Source organism: Haliotis rufescens, unplaced genomic scaffold, assembly GCF_023055435.1.
Source record: "Haliotis rufescens isolate VD_foot unplaced genomic scaffold, xgHalRufe1.0.p SCAF_24, whole genome shotgun sequence".
NCBI classification, from domain to species: domain Eukaryota; kingdom Metazoa; phylum Mollusca; class Gastropoda; order Lepetellida; family Haliotidae; genus Haliotis; species Haliotis rufescens.
The window spans coordinates 8,959,639-8,978,942 of record NW_025963935.1 but is presented as its reverse complement, the minus strand read 5'-3'; the positions used below and the strand labels follow the sequence as shown (position 1 = coordinate 8,978,942).

At 37.1% G+C, this 19,304-nt stretch overlaps 1 long non-coding RNA gene across 2 annotated transcripts; it reads left to right on the top strand.

The window, feature by feature from the left end:
• The first annotated feature begins 11,294 nt into the window (after window positions 1-11,294).
• On the top strand, window positions 11,295-13,658 carry LOC125383586. 2 transcript variants are annotated; one of them, XR_007222832.1, is made up of 3 exons: window positions 11,295-11,444; window positions 13,148-13,249; window positions 13,556-13,658. It is a non-coding gene; the product is annotated as an uncharacterized LOC125383586 (long non-coding RNA). The 2 variants fall into 2 exon arrangements; XR_007222831.1 differs by lacking the exon at window positions 11,295-11,444 and having other exon boundaries at window positions 12,526-13,249.
• The last annotated feature ends 5,646 nt before the right edge of the window (window positions 13,659-19,304 follow it).

The following is a 19,304-nucleotide window of genomic DNA, read 5'->3' as shown; positions in this document are numbered from 1 at the left end:
GTATCCGGCAGGAATCCGGCAGGTATCCGGATGCAATTTTAGAGATGTCTTTCTCCTAGTAAATAATGTTAGCCTGGGCATAGCAGATAGCTGTAGTAATATTCTGTGTTATTTTAGTTGTAAATATCCCATTAAAGTTGAGATCTATGAGCATGTACTTTTGGTGAAAACATTTTTCAAGTTCATATATATTTCATTTTAGATGTTAAGCGTATTAAATGAAAAGCATTCAGTCCTGGTATGATGGTATCCTTACATTTCATCTTCATATTCCCAGTTTGTTCTAGCCTAGTGGTTGAAGCGTTCGATTCACCACATCGGTACATTGCTTGGTGTCACCCATCATGATATTGTTGGAATTTTGTAAAGTGGCATAACACCATACTCACTCTGACAAAAAAAATGAGAGTCATTGGCTATGTGCTCACTTGGGCCTTTGTTCCTGGTGAGATTAAAAGATTATTTTGGAACTGTATCAGTACTTGTTACATCTTGACAGACGAGTTTCGTTGAAGTTTGAAACAGAATATCATTAACCCAAATTTGTGCATAAGACTAATGGCATCCACAGAAAACACCTAATAAAGTACTGGTACATAAAAATATCAATGTAATTTTTCTACTGACATGGAACTAAAAACTTCGTTCAGTGAGCTGTATTAATTGTAGGAAAACATTCAGGGCATTAGTATATTTGATATATGTTAGCACCTTTGTTATGAATGATCAATATCATATTTCTTTAAAGAAGCAAAACAAAAAAATTGTTCAGATAAAAAATCATATTTATTGATTTAATGACATTTCATTGGTTCAGTAACCAGAGGTGCAAGAACATTCAAAATCTGAAACAGATGCTTCAATGCCATTTTCTAAATAAACAAATTAGTCAAATCTCAGAAGAATTTCAAGGTAGAAGAATATCTAAAGTCAATTATGTTTGTGCAGTAAACCACAAAAGTCATTCAGATTTGTATAGTCAGCGTCAGTGCACACCACATAAACATAGTCTCACTGCTGTGGTATTAATTCCTTTAGACTTGATTAATGTCGTAATAAAACAACCTACAGAATCACACTGATGTGGCATTATTCATTCAGAATCATCACTTTCTGAGGTGAACCTGTTAGTTGTTCTGGGGAGGATTATTCATCATCCGGAGAGTCCTTTGTATGACTTGTCTGATCTGGTGTCATTATGAAATCCAGGTGCCTGAAACAATTTATAACATCTTTAAAAGCTTGTTATTAAAAATATAAGAAACACACATATATTGACAAAGGGTAAAAAGTTGGTTTCACAATGAGTAAGGTAATGACAATTTATCAAGCAACTGTTAACCAAACCATGTTAACCAATGTAAAAAAGCTATAGCAAACAGTAAATTTTACAGAAAATACAAAATTGTAATTGATCTTCTGAAAACAATTCCTGTAGTGCCATTAGGCAGGCTCACCTGAATTTTTCTCAAATGTTTGCATTACATCAAAACATAAGGAAGGGTAAACAAGGCAATGCAAATTGCATAAAATAGGTTCTTATACATAAAAACAGAACTACCGTATTTGACGTAATAAGCGCCTCGCTCTAATAAGCGCCCACGGGAATATTTGCTAATATATTGGCTAGTGAACAATCCCAATTAGCACCCTTTCCCATTGATCAATGTATACAAGACTTATTTATTTGTGTATAATACACACTCGTGTGTGATATGCACCCTTAATTATGGGGAATTTCATTCTGGAAAAATATATTTGTCATACATAAACATTTCAGGCTGCCAGCATAAACCACGAAATTTTGAGAGCGTCCTGGATGCTTATTACGTCGAATACGGTATTCATAACTATCAAAACTTTCAGTCACACAAGTCATGTAAGTGATATCAAAATACTATATAATGAGTGTGCAAGTTAGTATAGTTCCGCACAGCTTTTAGCAATATTCCAGCAATATATCTGCGGGGACACCAGAAATGGGCTTTTCACACAGTACCCATGTGAGGAACAGAACCCAGTGCTTCGGAGAACGCATTACCCACTAGGCTACCAAATACAAATATCATCTCAAATACAAAAGTAAGTAACATTAGGATTTCATACAACAGATATTTTCACCAAATATCAAGTCACTATACAACTGATTGAATTACTGATTAGAGGAGCAAATACATTTCAATGTAGCAGCTGAATCAGGCTTAATTTGAATCGTTCCTTGCTTTAGTTGCAATGGGAGCCACACTGAAAATAATTATCTCACTTATTATTGATATTTAATATCTACCATTAATTGGTAGGCCAAAATAGACACTGATACAAAAAATCAACTGAAAAGAACCGCCTGAACAATCGACTACAAACTATGTATATTACATTTAAGGGACCCAGGGTGGGGCTGGGGTGCGCACCCCCCTTTTTATTTCGAAAAAAATCTTTATTTCTGTATAAATTACCACCAAAGACAATAAAGAGATCTTAATTGTGCTCCCACACTTTTAAAAAAAAGCTGTATCGGCCCATGAATAGTCATGAGTAAAATCATTATCATATTTTTATCATTTATCCTATCGTTAATTAAGATTAACAATAACGGGAAAAACTGCCAAATATATTGGTCAAGTGTAATCATAATATAAGTAGTTCTATTTGGTTTTGGAACTTTTCAAGGGTAATTGTAAATATATGTGTATTCCTATTTGAATACTCATTTGATTGTTATACAGTTACACAGTATTGCATCTATCGTCTGTTTCTAAATACAGTGGAACCCGTCTTTGACTTGTGTGACATAATTGAATCATACCCCAAGTTCATTATGCATTGTTATGCATCTGCACAGAGTGGTCAAAGTCCTTGTCACACACATAGTTTGCAAAAAGGCAGAATCCAATAAGTACAGCTGAGACATCAGGTTGTATCCAGACAAACTGTCTGATAATCTCAAGTATGGTCTTGGTAGCATCAAGGGATGTAGCTAATCCTAAATAAACATTAAACAAGTGACATAATCTCTTCTACAGAACACTTGATCAAAGCCTGCCCCACCTTTGATGTTTATCATCTCGTTACGCTCACAACAGCTCATTAGCAAGATGAACTCAATGTCAACTCATGGTGGATTAGGGATTAACAGGGCAATTAGTGTCAGGTGGGTATTATCACTTGCAATTATCTGTTAATTACTTAACTGAGTAGTGACGGCTTAGTTAGTTTCCAACCACACTGACTGTTATGCTACTTATCAAGTCAGTTTACTGGTAACATGTTTCTGTGGACCAAGGAAATGTATCATGCCAGATACTTAAAAAGTTCTACTCATAAGTAATAAAATAATGACAGTTCTGATATGCAATTCTCCCTACAAAGACATTTAACATTTCATATACATAAACTGTCTGTTGAAACTGTGATGATGCTAATATACAAGTCGCACAAAACAACTCATTCATATACTGGTACCTAGCCAAACATACATAATTTTTATATGCGTATGCACATGCTTGTACATATATACCTCTACTGGCATATCACACATACAAACAATCATTAGATGGATGTAATCGTTCAAAAATATTTTACATACAAAAACAAGTGAACAGATTCTGTAATAGCATGGTTAATATTGGGAGATGTTTTAGCATTTCCGTTTAGCTTTGTTAGCTTTGTTTGATGTTTAACGCCACACTCAGGAATATCGCAGCTATGTGGCAGGAATCAAAACTGCATGGGTCTTCAGCACGAAGAGGGAACGCTTAAACCACTAGGCTACCCCACCACCAAAAATTCCCCCATGATAAAGTTGTCATCATGGTTATTGTTCAGCTAGTTCAAGTGAAAATGTTCATACCCTTAAAATGTCTTATCTTCCACTTCACAATGATCTCTGATGCAAAACTTCCCTGTCATTAAAGCTGTTCTTGATTCTTCACATCTGGAAAAATATGTTGAGGCTATTAATCATCTCACAGAGTGAAGGGAGTATATGAAATAAGAGAGTGAGTCACATTAGCATACACATTATCCAGTTAAAGTAAACATATTTCTACATTATATACATAAGCAAATACTAACATATGATAGACAGGCTACTTGTTATATCAAAATATAATTTTACATTTACTTACATGTTGGCTATAAAAGTTAATGTGTCACATGTGACAGGCTTATATGTGGTAGAAAACTTTAATACGTGATCATTTTAATATTATCATATTCCTTACCTTAATGTGTCACTTCAGCTGCCAGCATGACCTCAGCTGCAATCTCAATATTTGGCCAATTTTGACGAAATGACCGATCGTGTTCAGTGTATAAGCTGGGCCTCGTCTCTGATATAACTTGGCGCAAGTTGACGACGCGCATAGAGAGCCGGGAACCAGCTTATGTCGTATTAACCTGGTTCCCGGCTCTCTATGCGCGTCGTCAAAACCCTCAGAGTGAGGCATATTGTGTTTCAAACTTAAATGAAGCTGGTGTGCTCGTAACAAGTACTTGTACCTTTACAAATAATCATATTATAATCTCACTAGGACCAAAGGCCCAAGTGAGCACACAGTCGATGAGTTTATACTTTCACTTAGAACAATCTGGAAGTCTGAACATGAAATTTAAGGATATCATCACACATGTATTAGAACTGATGTTCGTTCATTAAAAAGAATTATAGATGAAATTGAAAAAAGTGTCTTATCCAAAAGTACATCCCCATAGATCTCAACTTTAAGGGGATATTTACAACTAAAATGACACAGAATATTACTACAGCTATCTGATATGCCCAGGCTAACATTATTTACCAGAAATAAGACATCTCGAAAAATTGCATCCGGATACCTGCCGGATACCTTCCGGATACCTTCAGCAATGTTCAATTTTCTTGGTTAGTTTCCAATATATATTTAGGTGTTTCACACTTAATTGAACAAAATGCACCCCCAAATTGTGACATGTTTTTGGAAACTCAGAATGAGGTATCCGGTGCCGGATCCTTGGTATCCATGCCGGATCCTTGGACACCCAGATTGAGGTATCCGGTGAGGTATCCGTGCCGGATACCCGGATTCCAGGTGGCATACTTTCCGGTGAGGTGTCCATGCCAGATACCACAGATCTGGTATCCGGCAAGGTATCTGCCACCGGATACCCGGACGCGTTTTGGGTAAGTGTCCGGTGGTATCCGACAGGTATCCGGATTCCGGAAACTGCATTTTTTTTGCTGTGGCAGTACGCACAAGCGTAGGGTGTCATTCTTGATTTTGATACATTCAAGGATTAATCAATGTTGACCATTATTTCTCTCAGACTTAGTTCTGTTCTTAATACAGTTGTGATTTACTTTATTTCATTCATTGTTAGTGATTAGGCGTCTGCAAAGCACGGAGCGTCTACAAAGCACGGAGCATCTACGTGCTATCGACACGCTGGTAGTAGTCTGCAGAATCGATTGATCCCAAACCAGTGGTGTGCCGCATCTTATAAATCATCATACTGCCAACGGAAGTCAATGGCGTGCACAACGTCGAAACTGTGGAAAACGTTGCCAGTCGCGTGTGATGTTTTCAGATGAGTCCCGAGTCACTTTGCTCTCTCTTGGTAGCCGTGATCGTGCCTGGCGACCCCGAAATGAACTTCAAGTCAACAGGAGGTCATACCAGATTTGGCTTTGGATCGGTTATAGTGAGGGATGGCTTCACCATGGCTGGCGCAACCCCACACCATTAGTGCAAGGAAGGGTCACTGGACAGTATTATTGGGATAACACACTGGCACCCTTGTTGTCCCGTTTGCAAGGCGTGTGGATCGAAGTTTTGTCTCATCGTGCTGCACAACATCCACATAATCCCATGGCCAGAAATCAACCCGGAACTTTCCCCAACATGTCTGGGACATGATGGAAGATGTGTGCGTCAAAGTCATAGGCCGTTACTATATTGACTTGTACAATATGCGTTTTTGGACTTGAAAAAAATTGCCTTGCCTTAGCATGAGTTTCTGACGATGCTACTGACGGGGCAAGCTTTTCGGTAACACTTTGTGTTATTATTATGTGACAGTGATTTATAAATTTATGCTCAAGATATAACAGAATACAATTAACTCTGTTTTTAGCCGAGATCATGAAAGTGATTTTGAAGATTTTATTATTTGATTTTATTTATCCATTGTATCCGATATGAACACATATACAAGCAAAGCCCTAGCATGTTGTCATTGCGGTCAGGTCAACTGGATCTGTGTGTAGTCAGATAACAATCCTGGGGAGCTTAATACTTCACTTGTCGCAGCATGCAAGTATAATACATGATTCGTAACACTACAGAATTGCAAACATTGCAACAACCACGACAACCATTGTCTGAAGAACATTTGATTTAAAAGGCTAATTACCCTATTAATCCCCGTTGTTTATCCTCATATAGCCAGCCAGCCTGGGCTACTATATCACTTTCCGTTAATTACTGGTATCTATACTATGACATTTATTGCCTTAAGTGTTCATCCCCTGAGCAATGTCGGTTCATCACCCCCAGAAGTTCCATGTCCAGAGCAACGTCATTGTCTGTCCATTGTTGTTCATAACTATATATGTGTTACCATTACACTGTTAGGAAGCTGTGTATTCCTAGTGTTTGTGTGGGGACGACCTCGAGCAGGATGTGCTGCTCGTAGGAAACGTCCTGAGGTTTGAGGTTGAGATTGAGCTCCGCTCACCTCATGTATGCCTGAGCTGGAAGGTCCGTGTTTGTGTTGGGTGTGTTTGTGTTGTCAGAGCAGGTATTCCGCGCATTGTGCAATTGTTGTTTATTGTTTACATGTTGTGCATAAAGCGTTCCGGGCTAGTGATGTCAATTTTGTCCTTTACTCCCCCAAGAGCTAATTCCCCATCAACATCCACGTTGACAGTACCAATACTTACGCATCCAGTTCTTGCTCCCTCGTAAAATATTGTGGGTGGGGATATCTAATGAAGAGCCACACTATCATTTATTAAACAGTCTATTATAGTAAAACAAGTGGTAATCCTCTGTGGCTTTGGTTGTGTGCGTTTGTCTTTGAACTATTCATGATTAGCAGCATATAAACACGTCTTGTACATTATATATTTATACCTGAATAGCCTCATACTGGAACTTGTTTTCAACTTCAACAACGGTATCCACAACACAAACTATACATAAGACTCACATTGCTGATGTCAGCTTGAAATGATGTAACATTAATTATGCACATATTTTTAGTGTCATTGTCACATAAGAGCTCGTGAGTTCCACTACAACATACTTAGGTGGCACATACAGTTGGGGCAGTGCAGATTACTTCAGTGATCAAAACATACCAAAACGATATGACAGATCTCAAATAAATTGAACACTAACTTGGCATTGAACTTGCGCATAACATAATTTCAAGTTCCAGAAATCTAAGTCAGTACTCAGAAAACACATTCAACATTTATGAAAACAACCATTGAAGCAACGCCAGATGTCAGTGCTGTGGCCTGTACTCTTTCAAGTACATACAATGAGACTTCTGACTCGATTACCATGTTGCCAAGTTACTGTGCATGGTGTCCAATCTCAAGGGGGTCGGTTTGAAAAGCTGCAATATCAAATATTTAAGCTGTTGTGGTCGACCTTATACATATAGTCAGCTTACTGAAGTACATGGTTTGCTTCAGTTAGTCCCATCATAATAATTTCTTCCCATTATGACAAACGTTTCAATATGCGGACAGCCTCAGTGGTCCAGTGGAAGAGCGTCGAAGTCCGTATACTGTGTCTGAGTCGGGACATACACACAAGTGCATGCACATCGCTATACATGTTCAATAATCTTGCACGCGACGTTAAACCCCATTTCACCTCATGTTTCACAACACATACTTCTTTTACTGGTTATTCTTACACTACTCTATACTGGTTAGACCTGTGAAGATCCGGGATAGAATAGGGCTTCTGCAACCCATGCTTGCTGTAAAAAGCGACTCTGTCGTCGTAAGAGGCGACCAACGGGATCGGGTGGTCAGGCCCGCTGACTTGATGCATGTCATTGATCCCAATTGCATCGATCCATGCTCATGATGTCAATCTCTGGATTGTCTGGTCCAGACTCGAATATTAACAGACCGTCGTCATTTAGCTGGAATATTGCTGAGTGCGGCGTGTTTAAACAAACAAACAAACATTCTTCATGGTTAAGTGACTGCTCATTACTACATTAGCCGTGTTTGTAATTGGAGTTGGATGCGGATGTCAAAATGGACAAAAGGGGAAAAAAGACATCCCTCGTAGTATTCATCAGTGTTACTCAGCAAGGTCTGAAGTGTGGCTTCCGGTGAAGGTACTTCTTCCATTTCATGATAAGGGTTTGCTGTTGTTGTTTAAGATATTGCCTGCTGTCCGCAGCAATTTCGGCTAACCAGTGTCTTTTCATAACATTTAAAACACAGCAGGTATCCTCAGTGTCTTTTCATGACATTTGATACACAGCAGGTATCCCCGGTGTCTATTTATAACATTTGATACACAGGAGGTATCCCCGGTGTCTATTTATAACATTTGATACACAGGAGGTATCCCCAGTGTCTTTGCATAACATTTGATACACAAGGGAATCCCGAGTGTCTTTTCATAACATTTGATAAACAGGAGGTATCCCCAGTGTTCTCAGACGTGCATTGTCCACACATGTTCTCTCGAACTGTGACAAAATCTAACTTAGATAAGCCGGACCCTCCCCAACCAAACAACATACATAAGGAGATGATTAAAGCACAACGTTATAATAGCAACTAAACGGACTTATTCCCCCAACTTAAAGATGCTGAACAAATATTTAAATTTCAGCAGTCACCCAACTGCATGTTGACCTATGATTTTCTAGCTTAATTTTATAAATACGAGTAATAGGGCATATGAAGAATAACATATACCAAAATTAAAGCTGCAAGCAGCAATGGCGGGCTCCAAGTATTACTGTGCACAAACGTCCATGTTCGAATCCTCAAAGGGTTTCCTTGTACCACATTCGTCAAATGTAGGCACCACTTGCAGGGAATCGCTGCTTCGAAATTGTCGTGTGAAGAAATCTGTTCTAAACCCATTTCCGACGACGTCAAAAGATAGTCACCGCACATCGTCCCTACTAAATTGGCGTGTTCCAGGGGTGTCCCAAATATTAATCAAATATTACCACCAAGCAGTGTTACTTTTAGCATGCAACCAAGAACAATAGGATGCATCAACAATAAGATGAATATGGCACACCAACTTCATGCAAACTTACAATAGTTTCTGTCAACAACCTTACAAGATATGATCTTTAAAGTAAAGTTTCGGTGAAAATGAATATCAAAACCAAAATCCATTATGGCCGCAACTAAAACAGATATGACAAACGGCTATTAGAGTTTGTTGTGTTGTGTGTGGGGACACTTCTCCGAAAGTTTGGAAGTATTTCATGCAGTGGATTCAGGGGAGTATGCATTTGAAGACAGGTACCCCAAAGGCACTTTGAAAACTCTGAATCGAATATGGCCTCAAATAACAAAGATATCCAAAATCGGCAAACGGGGTTTGATGTGTTATGCATGGAGACAATTCTCAGAAAGTTTGAAAGCATTTCTTGCAGTTGTTTGAGAGGATTTGAAGACATATATCAAAAGAAAAACTTTGAATCCAATATGGTTGCAAAACCACGGGACCAATGACCAAAGACAAAGAACAAAAGGTGTCAAGCACCATAGGCAGCAGATACATGCAAAGTATTAAAGTAATGGGACCAGTGGTTGCGGAGCAATAGAGCAAACTATACCTTAAAAATTACTTGTTTTTCAGTTATCTGCCCTTGGTCATTGGGCCCACGGCCTAGGAATTTGTGTGGTATCTAGTACTTAACTATCTGCAAACGCATTCAAAATTTCAACACAATCGAGCCAGTGCTTTTTTCTGCTAGCCCTTGAACAAAAAACGGCGGAATAATAAATAATTATAAAGATGCAAGCCGCAATGTCGGGCTACGAGTGGCACGCACGCACAAACGTACGGAAAAAACGAATGCACTACCTTGGCATTTAAATAGTATCTGGAACTCAACTGTCTCCATACGCATACAGAATTTAAACATAATCGAGGAACTGAGCGAACGATAAATGGTGCTTTCACAATGCTGTGGCCTTATAGGACACAAAAACGACAGTTTTCATACCACCTAGCGCAAAGCGAATGAGCCTCAGTGACTGAATGAAGGGAGTTTACTGCCGCAGGGCCCACTTGCGGACAATCAAACGCAGCCAAAGACCCAGGCCCGGTCAGGACGGGCGCGCCGACTCGGCTTGGGTTGAGACGGGATCGCATCGGTTGAGTAACATCGGCATTATTACAGGCGGGAAGCCCAGAGTAAATATCTTGCAAATTACTTTAAAATATTATGACACATGAAAAAACTCTATTAATTAATGAATGTGCTGTATCGGTGTTCATAATTACTTGTAATTGACTAAACTATAGTCTTTATTTTCAATCTGGTAGTTCACTGGTCCGTTTTGACTAACAGTTTTCGTCAGAATTATGGTCCGTTTTGCTGCTGGCCGGTTTGGGTCTCTCAAAAGGGAGGTAACTCCCCAGCTAACACACGACGTTGTCACAACGTTGTGGAAAGGTTGTGGATTGGTAACGTCGTGAAATAACGTTGTCACAACGTTATTATAACGTCAACGTGCAACATTATTTCACAACGTTATAACAACGTTGCACATTCACGTTGTGAAAACGTTGTGCATCGGACATCGCACAACGTTTTGTAACTACGTTTGTGAAACGTCTGTGAAACGTTATAAAGTTTGCTTCTTGATAGTCATAAATGAATAGAACTGCTTTATCAAAATCAACATGAATTTGTCAGAATACCAAGGCAGTAATGCATTACCTTTCTGTATATTCGGCATTTCAATTTTCATCTCTTAATACTAAAATTTCCAGAACGTAATTGCGTATCTCTATTACAACGTTAGTATTACGTTACATTGTAACGTTATTCCACAACGTAACAACAACGTTGCAAATTAACGTTGTTATAACGTTATGCTTTGGACATTACAACACTTTTGGTAAATGATGTTTAGGAAACCACTTGTAGATCTACCATCTCGTAGTTTTATTTTTTTTAACATATATATCTATGAACGAAGTTATCTGTCTACTAAATGTTGTCTAAAGCAAAATTACAGTTAAAAACACATTGGCGCGCATTTTTAGCGGCGTGAGAGCGACAGCTGAAAAGTTTGGCCTGTTGCCTCGTGAAGTGACGTCAAAATGACGTCACATTGTCGCGGAAGATTTGTTGTCACCAGCCATCTTAGTTCAAACTCACTCTGGATATATTACAACCAAGTGATTGAGCAGCAACGGGAACTGGACAGATGATCTGTGAATTCGGATAAGGTAAGTTATTTTTCAAAAGCAGTCTCCGCTCGTTGATATGTTTCTGTACATGCAGATAGTCAAATGATTTAAATGTATCGTATTATTCAGAAGTGGCGGGGTTTAGAATGCCGTTTGCCGGTCACTTTCACTGAGCTGAGCGTCAGTGTTGATAGTAATATTTGATACACAGAACGTGATGTATATAGAGGTGAAGGAAGCCCATGACTTTTTACCATATTATTATTTTATGGATACCAAGGGTAATTACCAAGGGCAAGCAGTAGGTATATGTTTGACCAGAATTCAGTCTGGCGGCGTTTTGTGGTCGTCATATTATGTTCGGGTTTCGATCGTAAGCGTATAAGGTCTGTAGGCCTAAATAGGCCTAACGTATGCATCGCCTACTGACCACTGACAGTTATCGCCATTTCTTCCGTGTTATTTCTGAAATCTGAAAGTTTACATGTACTAATATTCTGACTTTGATTTTTGTGAAACAATGTGGCTCATTCAGGCCATGGGAAAGGTTGAGTAGATTTCTCTTATACAGCGAAGAGAGGGAATCAAAACAATGGAAGTATAGATCGACTCTCTGTAGGCTGCTAGTTATAGCCCTAGTCTAAAGCGCTCAATGATGTTATGAAAAATTGTATTTTCGGGAAGAGACAGAAACATACATGTTGTTCCCGAAAAGGCCCAATCAGCACTGACTGAAGTAGCCTAAATGTGGACCATCAGGTTGTTGGTGCTGTCTATAAAGTTTATTTGAGCAAGGCGCTTATCATGTGTATTTTTAATATTTCAAAAAAAAAGAATCAATTCATTATTTTCCGATAACTAGATCTATGTCCGACTCCCTTCTAATGAAAACGAGCAAAAGTAAAACGAGTCTCGTCGCGCGCTATAACGGGGTGTTTGCGGTATTGTTCTCGCTGGTGATGATAAGCTAGTCGATAATCAAAAGTTAAATATCACCATGCATTGTCAGTGATTTGGTCATCGTTTGTTGATTATTAAGGTGAGATGGGTGTAGATCTAGTCAATGTGCACCAATGGAAAATACAATGGAATTGATAGCAGCCATATTCGTTCGGTAGGCTACCATACTACAGAATTATATTTAACGATATTGAACTGTATTATGTTAATAAACGTAGTAAGTATATGATACTTGGTTCTCTGAAACGTTTTGTCAATGAGAGAGAATAAAATGGTGATCGAAAACTGAACGAGTAAGTTCCAGTGCTAGCTACGAAATCGTACTGTAGCTAGATCTATATAAACAGCGCTGCGATGAAGATGTGAGTCGTAATTAGCTACAATGCCTGTCAAATATATCTGTTCCCGTTTGGATTCCGGTTTAGAAAAGGTCCCCAACAAACCATGTTTGTACTAACATGATTGTGTGTCATTGTACTCTGACAGAGGTTGTGAGACGTGGCTCACTATAACAATCACTGGTTTGTCAGACCGGTGTATATGTAAAACCAAATTACATTAGGTATTTTTTTTATGATGGTACTCATAATTTTGTTACTTATATCTGTAGCCTGAGTTTATTTCCGATCGGACCTTATACAGGAAGACTTTAGATTTACAGTTTTCCTAAATTTTAGGCAATTATACAATGTATGTTATCTTTTTGTTTAGACTACAGATGTAAATGTATGCTTATTGAATATAGTTTTAGTTTTGACTTTTTTAATATGTTTTCGTTGCAGCAAGGGGGAAAATGTTACACGACAATTCCAGGAGATAAAATCAAGAATGTTGAATCATTGAGGAACACACCAAATAAACCCTGGGCTGTGAATTATGTTAACGTAAGTACAATTGTTTACGGTTACATTCCATTGTCTTTATCCATGTTAATTGGTGGGGTTTTTTTTTGCTTGAAATGAATGCTAAGAATGTAGATCTATTTATATAAATCTATGCTCGTACCACGTTTTGTATTCAACCTGATTCTTGATGTCTCTGAATGAATGTTAAAATTTGTTTCCATCAGTCACTTGAATTATACATTATAGTTTGAATATTGATAAAACCTTATCTCCAAATGAATGTTTCTCGTCATATGATCCCTATTATATACCTGCTCGAGATTTATTAAGCTGTTTGTATTTCAGGGAATTTGAAGTGAACACCAAAGAAAGAAGATTCTGGCATTCAATAATTTCGAAAAGTGTTTACATTTTCTATAATCTAAAAATAATAAAATATCAACGCAAATGTGTCTTGGAGTTCTTTGTTGAATGGTGACTTCGCATGACTGAAAGTTGAAGTATACTATATGGACTTGATTAGAGACCGACCATTTAATATTCAAGGAGGTGGGGACCTGGAACTTTTCTATGGAGATTACATATGTTTTCGGTCATAGCTACCAAAGCAGATATATGATTTTCTTTAACTCTATGAGCCTGAAGATAAGCACCTTGCATCTAGATCTATGTCATTTTTTTGTGGCAGGCATTTTTTTCACCAGTCTGAACCGTAATTATTTTTGTCAAGAATTTTTCGATAATATTCCAGGACCCGACCCTCCCCAGAAAAAATATCACATGGTCAACCCCTTACAATGTCTGCCATTCTTTTCTTTTTTGTTTCTTTCAGTACAAGCCTAAAGGGTAATGGTGTCTGACTTTGTTATAGTCAAATCATGTATCTACATGTCGTTAACAGCTCAGTGGTGTTTTTACATTTTGAACATTGTTAGCAAAACACGATCTAACTCACTGTTAACCGGGCTATTCGACGCCCTGGTTTTAAAATATTGGTAAAAGGTATCTCGAATCATGCACATTCACGTGACTAAAGCATATTCTAAAACATTTCCGGATCAAGCTTTGGGGTTGTTTTTACAACATTTTAGTGTGGAATGGTCACAACCGTATTTCATCCTTGTAACACAAAGTTATTTCACGTCGTTGTGACAACGTCCATGGTAGTACACAGAAAAAACGTTGTAGGGACGCATTATTATAACATTGCCACAACGTAAAATACAACATAACCACAACGTCAAATACAACGTTCCCTCCACGTCAAATACAACGTCATCACAACGTTGTGACGACGTGAATATGACGTAACACAACGTTAGGCCATGACGTTGTGACAACATAAATGGGAGTCCACAGAATAACGTTATATGGACGTAACATCCGCAACGTTACCGCAACGTAAACACGACGTTATCACAACGTTCCCACAACGTAAAATACAACGTCATCACAACGTTGTGACGACGTGAATATGACGTAACACAACGTTAGGCCATGACGTTGTGACAACATAAATGGGAGTCCACAAAATAACGTTATATGGACGTAACATCCGCAACGTTGCCACAACGTAAACACAACGTTGTCACGACGTTGTCACAACGTGAAATTGTTAGCTGGGTCTCTTCGTCCCATGCCTCATTTTCGACCGACATTTTCAGCAGGTGAGGACAGGTCATATTTGTGCATGATTGAAATTGACATAATACGGCAAATAAGTATTATGCCATCATTGTTTTCCTGTAAATATGTTTACAAACGGATATTTGATGTTCATGTTGACTTACATGTAGCCATAATGTAGGAGACATGTGAGTTTTTTAAAAATTACATCGTAGCCTTGGGTCATATCGCGGCTCTCGGCTAATCGTAGCGTGAAGCATGCATTCTCGGTTATCGCAGTACGTGTCATGTAAGTTGAACGGAATAAACCGCGCTCACTAACCTTTATGGTTATTCGCGTTCTCTGTAGCTGATGCAATTTTGTAATCCATTTCATCAAACTTTTCATATTAAACATAGAAGTTCATTGTTTACATTTGTCGCGCGGCCTCGTGCTGGACTTGACAAGGAAGCGAACTCCACCAAATCGCGGAACTGGGAAAAGTTTTGTATGGATGCTCGAATAGGACCAAATAGACGACACAATGCCACCAACCACAAAGTAGGATGATGCCAGACTTCAGTGATTTATTTGGACAAGTATCTGTTATAATTAATAGGTATTCAATGCGTATTTCCCAAAAAAAATTGAATTTTTTAAGAATCAAGATAATTTCATTTAGATTCTATTTCAATGTTTGATTGAACAAATGGGGGGGGGGGGGGGGGGGTTAGTTTTGAAGATTAGATATTTTACAGCCACACCTTTGTTTATTTAAAACTTTGAGGTTGATTTTTTTGTAAAAGCAAAATACATTGCAACAATGACAAATGATCTTTTGTCCCATGGGGGCGGTTGGGTAGCCTAGTGGTTAAAGCGTTTGCTCGAAACACCGAAGACCCAGGTTCGATTCCCAACATGGGTATAATGTGTGAAGCCCATTTCTGGTGTCCCCAGACATGATATTGCTGGAATATTGCTAAAGCGGCGTAAAACCATACTCACCCACTTTTGTCCGTTGATGGAGGCTGGGATTTTGTATTGAACATTAGATATTTTTGCAGCCACAGCTTATTTTATTTATAACTTTGAGCTTGATTTTTTTGTTAAACAAAAGTACATTTGATAAGATAATTTTACAGACACAGCTTTATTAATTTAAAACTTTCAGCTTGTATAATTTTTAAAGAAAAATACATTGCAACAATGACAATCACATCACTTGTAAAGACATCACCTGTAAAGTCCAGTATCTGTTATAATTAATAGGTATTCAATGCATATTTCCAAAAAATTAAGAATATCTTAGAATCAAGATAATTTCATTTATTGCAATGTTTGATTGAACAAATGGGGGTAGTGTTTTGAAGATTAGATATTTTACAGCCACACCTTTATTTATTTCAAACTTTGAGGTTGATTTTTTTGTAAACGAAAAATACATTGCAACAATGACAATTTATCTTTTGTCCATTGACAGGAGGCTGGGATTTTGTATTGAAGATAACACATTTTTATGACCCGTGAAGATCCAGGGTAGAATAGGTCTTCAGCAACCCATACTTGGGTTAATAGGTGACTAACAGGGTTGGCGTTATAGAGTGCGGCGTTATAGAACAAACAAACAAACAGATATTTTTACAGCTTTATTTATTTTAGACTTTGAGCTTGATTTTTTTTATGTAAAAGAAAAATACATTGCAGCAATGACAATTATTTTTTGGGATATAAACCCAGCTTCGTCTTCAGAAAAAGCATTGCCTGTGTTTGCAAATTTCAGTATTGATGGCTACAGCTGAATTCAATTCTCATTTTATAATACATAAAAACAGAAATGATAATTAAATCTTGGTATTCACCTTTAAGCTGAGTTAAACAACAAACAAACAACCTTTCAAGCTACAAACAAAACATGCTAATGTGTGGTTAAGAATAATAATCAAGAGAGATTATTGGAGATACATTGGACTTATCAGCTCTTGTATATCCTGGAACCTAAACAACAACGGTATCATTTAACACTGGGTTTCGACTCCGTTCTGTGACCGATCATTGGATTGTCTGGTCCATTATCAATTATAACAGACTGCTATCACAGGGCTGAAATATTGTTGAATCTGGCGTTAAACAACAATCAAAACTTTACATCGAGCTGAATTTTCAAGTTGGATCGAGATTTGACCTATTGTGCAAGAATTTTAAAGTTATGGTAAAGAGTGAAGAAAAGTGTTGTCAGTTTTTACATTTTGAAGTTGTTAAAGATCAATGAAGAATCATGTGGGAATATTTGCGATTTATTAAAGTGTGAAGAAAACAAGGTGTTGTGTTGTCAATTTCTAGATTTTGAAGTGACAGGATGTTTAAACTTTAGTAATTGGTTTCAAAAACCAACATGGTAATTTCTAAAACAATACTAGATAAGATAGATTAACATTTGGTCTCAGAATAAACTTTTGTTCTTTAATAATATATATCTATAAAATAAGTAAAATATGATTTCACGGTTATGGTAAAGAGAGTGAGGAAAAGTGTGTGTTGTCAGTTTTTGCATTTTGAAATTGTTGAAGATCAATAAAGAATCATGCAGGATATTTGCAATTTATGAAAGTGTGAAGAAAACAAGGTGTTGTGTCAATTTCTCAATTCTTCGATGTTTAAACTTTAGTATATGGTTTCAAAACCAACATTGTAATTTCTAAAACAATATTAGGTAACAGATTAACATTTAGTCTCAGAAATAAACTTATGATATTTAATAATATATATCTACAAAATAAGTAAAATATGATTTCACGGTTATGGTAAAGTGTGTGTTGTCAGTTTTTGCATTTTTTAAGTTGTTGAAGATCAATGAAGAATCATGCGGGATATTTTGCAATTTATTAAAGTGTGAAGAAAACACGGTGTTGTGTCAATTTCTCAATTCTTCGATGTTTAAACTTTAGTATATGGTTTCAAAACCAACATTGTAATTTCTAAAACAATATTAGGTAACAGAGATTAACATTTAGTCACAGAAATAAACTTTTGATATTTAATAATATATATCTACAAAATAAGTAAAATATGATTTCGCGGTTATGGTAAAGAGTGAAGAAAGGTGTGTGTTGTCAGTTTTTGCATTCTTTAAGTTGTTGAAGTTCAATGAAGAATCATGCGGGATATTTTGCAATTTATTAAAGTGTGAAGAAAACACGGTGTTGTGTCAATTTCTCAATTCCTCAATTCTTCGATGTTTCAACTTGAGTAAATGGTTGCAAAACCAACATTGTAATTTCTAAAACAATATTAGGTAACAGATTAACATTTAGTCACAGAAATAAACTTATGTGATTTAAAAATATATCTCTACAAAATAAGCAAATATGATTTCCCGGTTATGGTAAAGAGTGAAGAAAAGTTTGTGTTGTCAATTTTTACATTTTGAAGTTGAAGATCAATGAAGAATTATGCAGGATATTTGCAATTTATTCAAGTGTGAAGAAAACAAGGTGTTGTGTTGTCAATTTCTAGATTTTGAAGTGACAGGTTGTTTAAACTTTAGTAATTGGTTTCAAAAACCAACGTGGTAATTTCTAAAACAATACTAGATAAGATAGATTAACATTTGGTCTCAAAAATAAACTTATGTTATTTAATTATATATATCTACAAAATAAGTCAAATATGATTTCACAGTTATGGTTGGTTGGTTGGTTGGTTTGTTGATTTACGCCGCACTCAGCAATATTCCAGTTATATGACGGCGGTCTGTAAATAATCGAGTCTGGACCAGACAATCCAGTGATTGATATCATGAGCATCGATCCACGCAATTGGGATCGATGACATGCATCAACCAAGTCAGCGAGCCTGACCTCCCGATCCCGTTAGTCGCAGTTATGGTAAAGAGTGAAGAAAAGTGTTGTCAGTTTTTGCATTTGGAAGTTGTTGAAGATCAATGAAGAATCATGCTGGATATTTGTAATTTATTAAAAGGTTGAAGAAAACAAGGTGTTGTGTCAATTTCTAGATTTTGAAGTGACAGTATGTTTAAACTTTAGTATATTGTTTAAAAACCAACATGGTCATTTCTAACACAATACTAGGTAAGATAGATTAACATTTAGTCTCGGGAATAAAGTTGTTATTTAAAAATATATATCTTCAAAATAAGTATAATATAATCCAAATGGAGCCAAGACTCTTAATTTCACTGCTCAGGCAATCTAGTCTTGCCAAATCATTGTAGACGTGAGTAGGACTCCTCAATTAATGTATTCCCTATGGTCTGGGAGACTGACATATCCAAGACTATTGGTTTATAAAATACCTGTATTCTTCACAATTAATATTCATAAAATAAGATCTATACTTGCCGTAAAAGGCGACTAATGGGATCTGGCGGTCAGGCTCGCTGACTGGGTTTGAAGCATATCATCGATGCTCATGATGTTAATCACTGGATTGTCTGGTCCGGACTCGATAATTTACAGACTGCCGCCATAT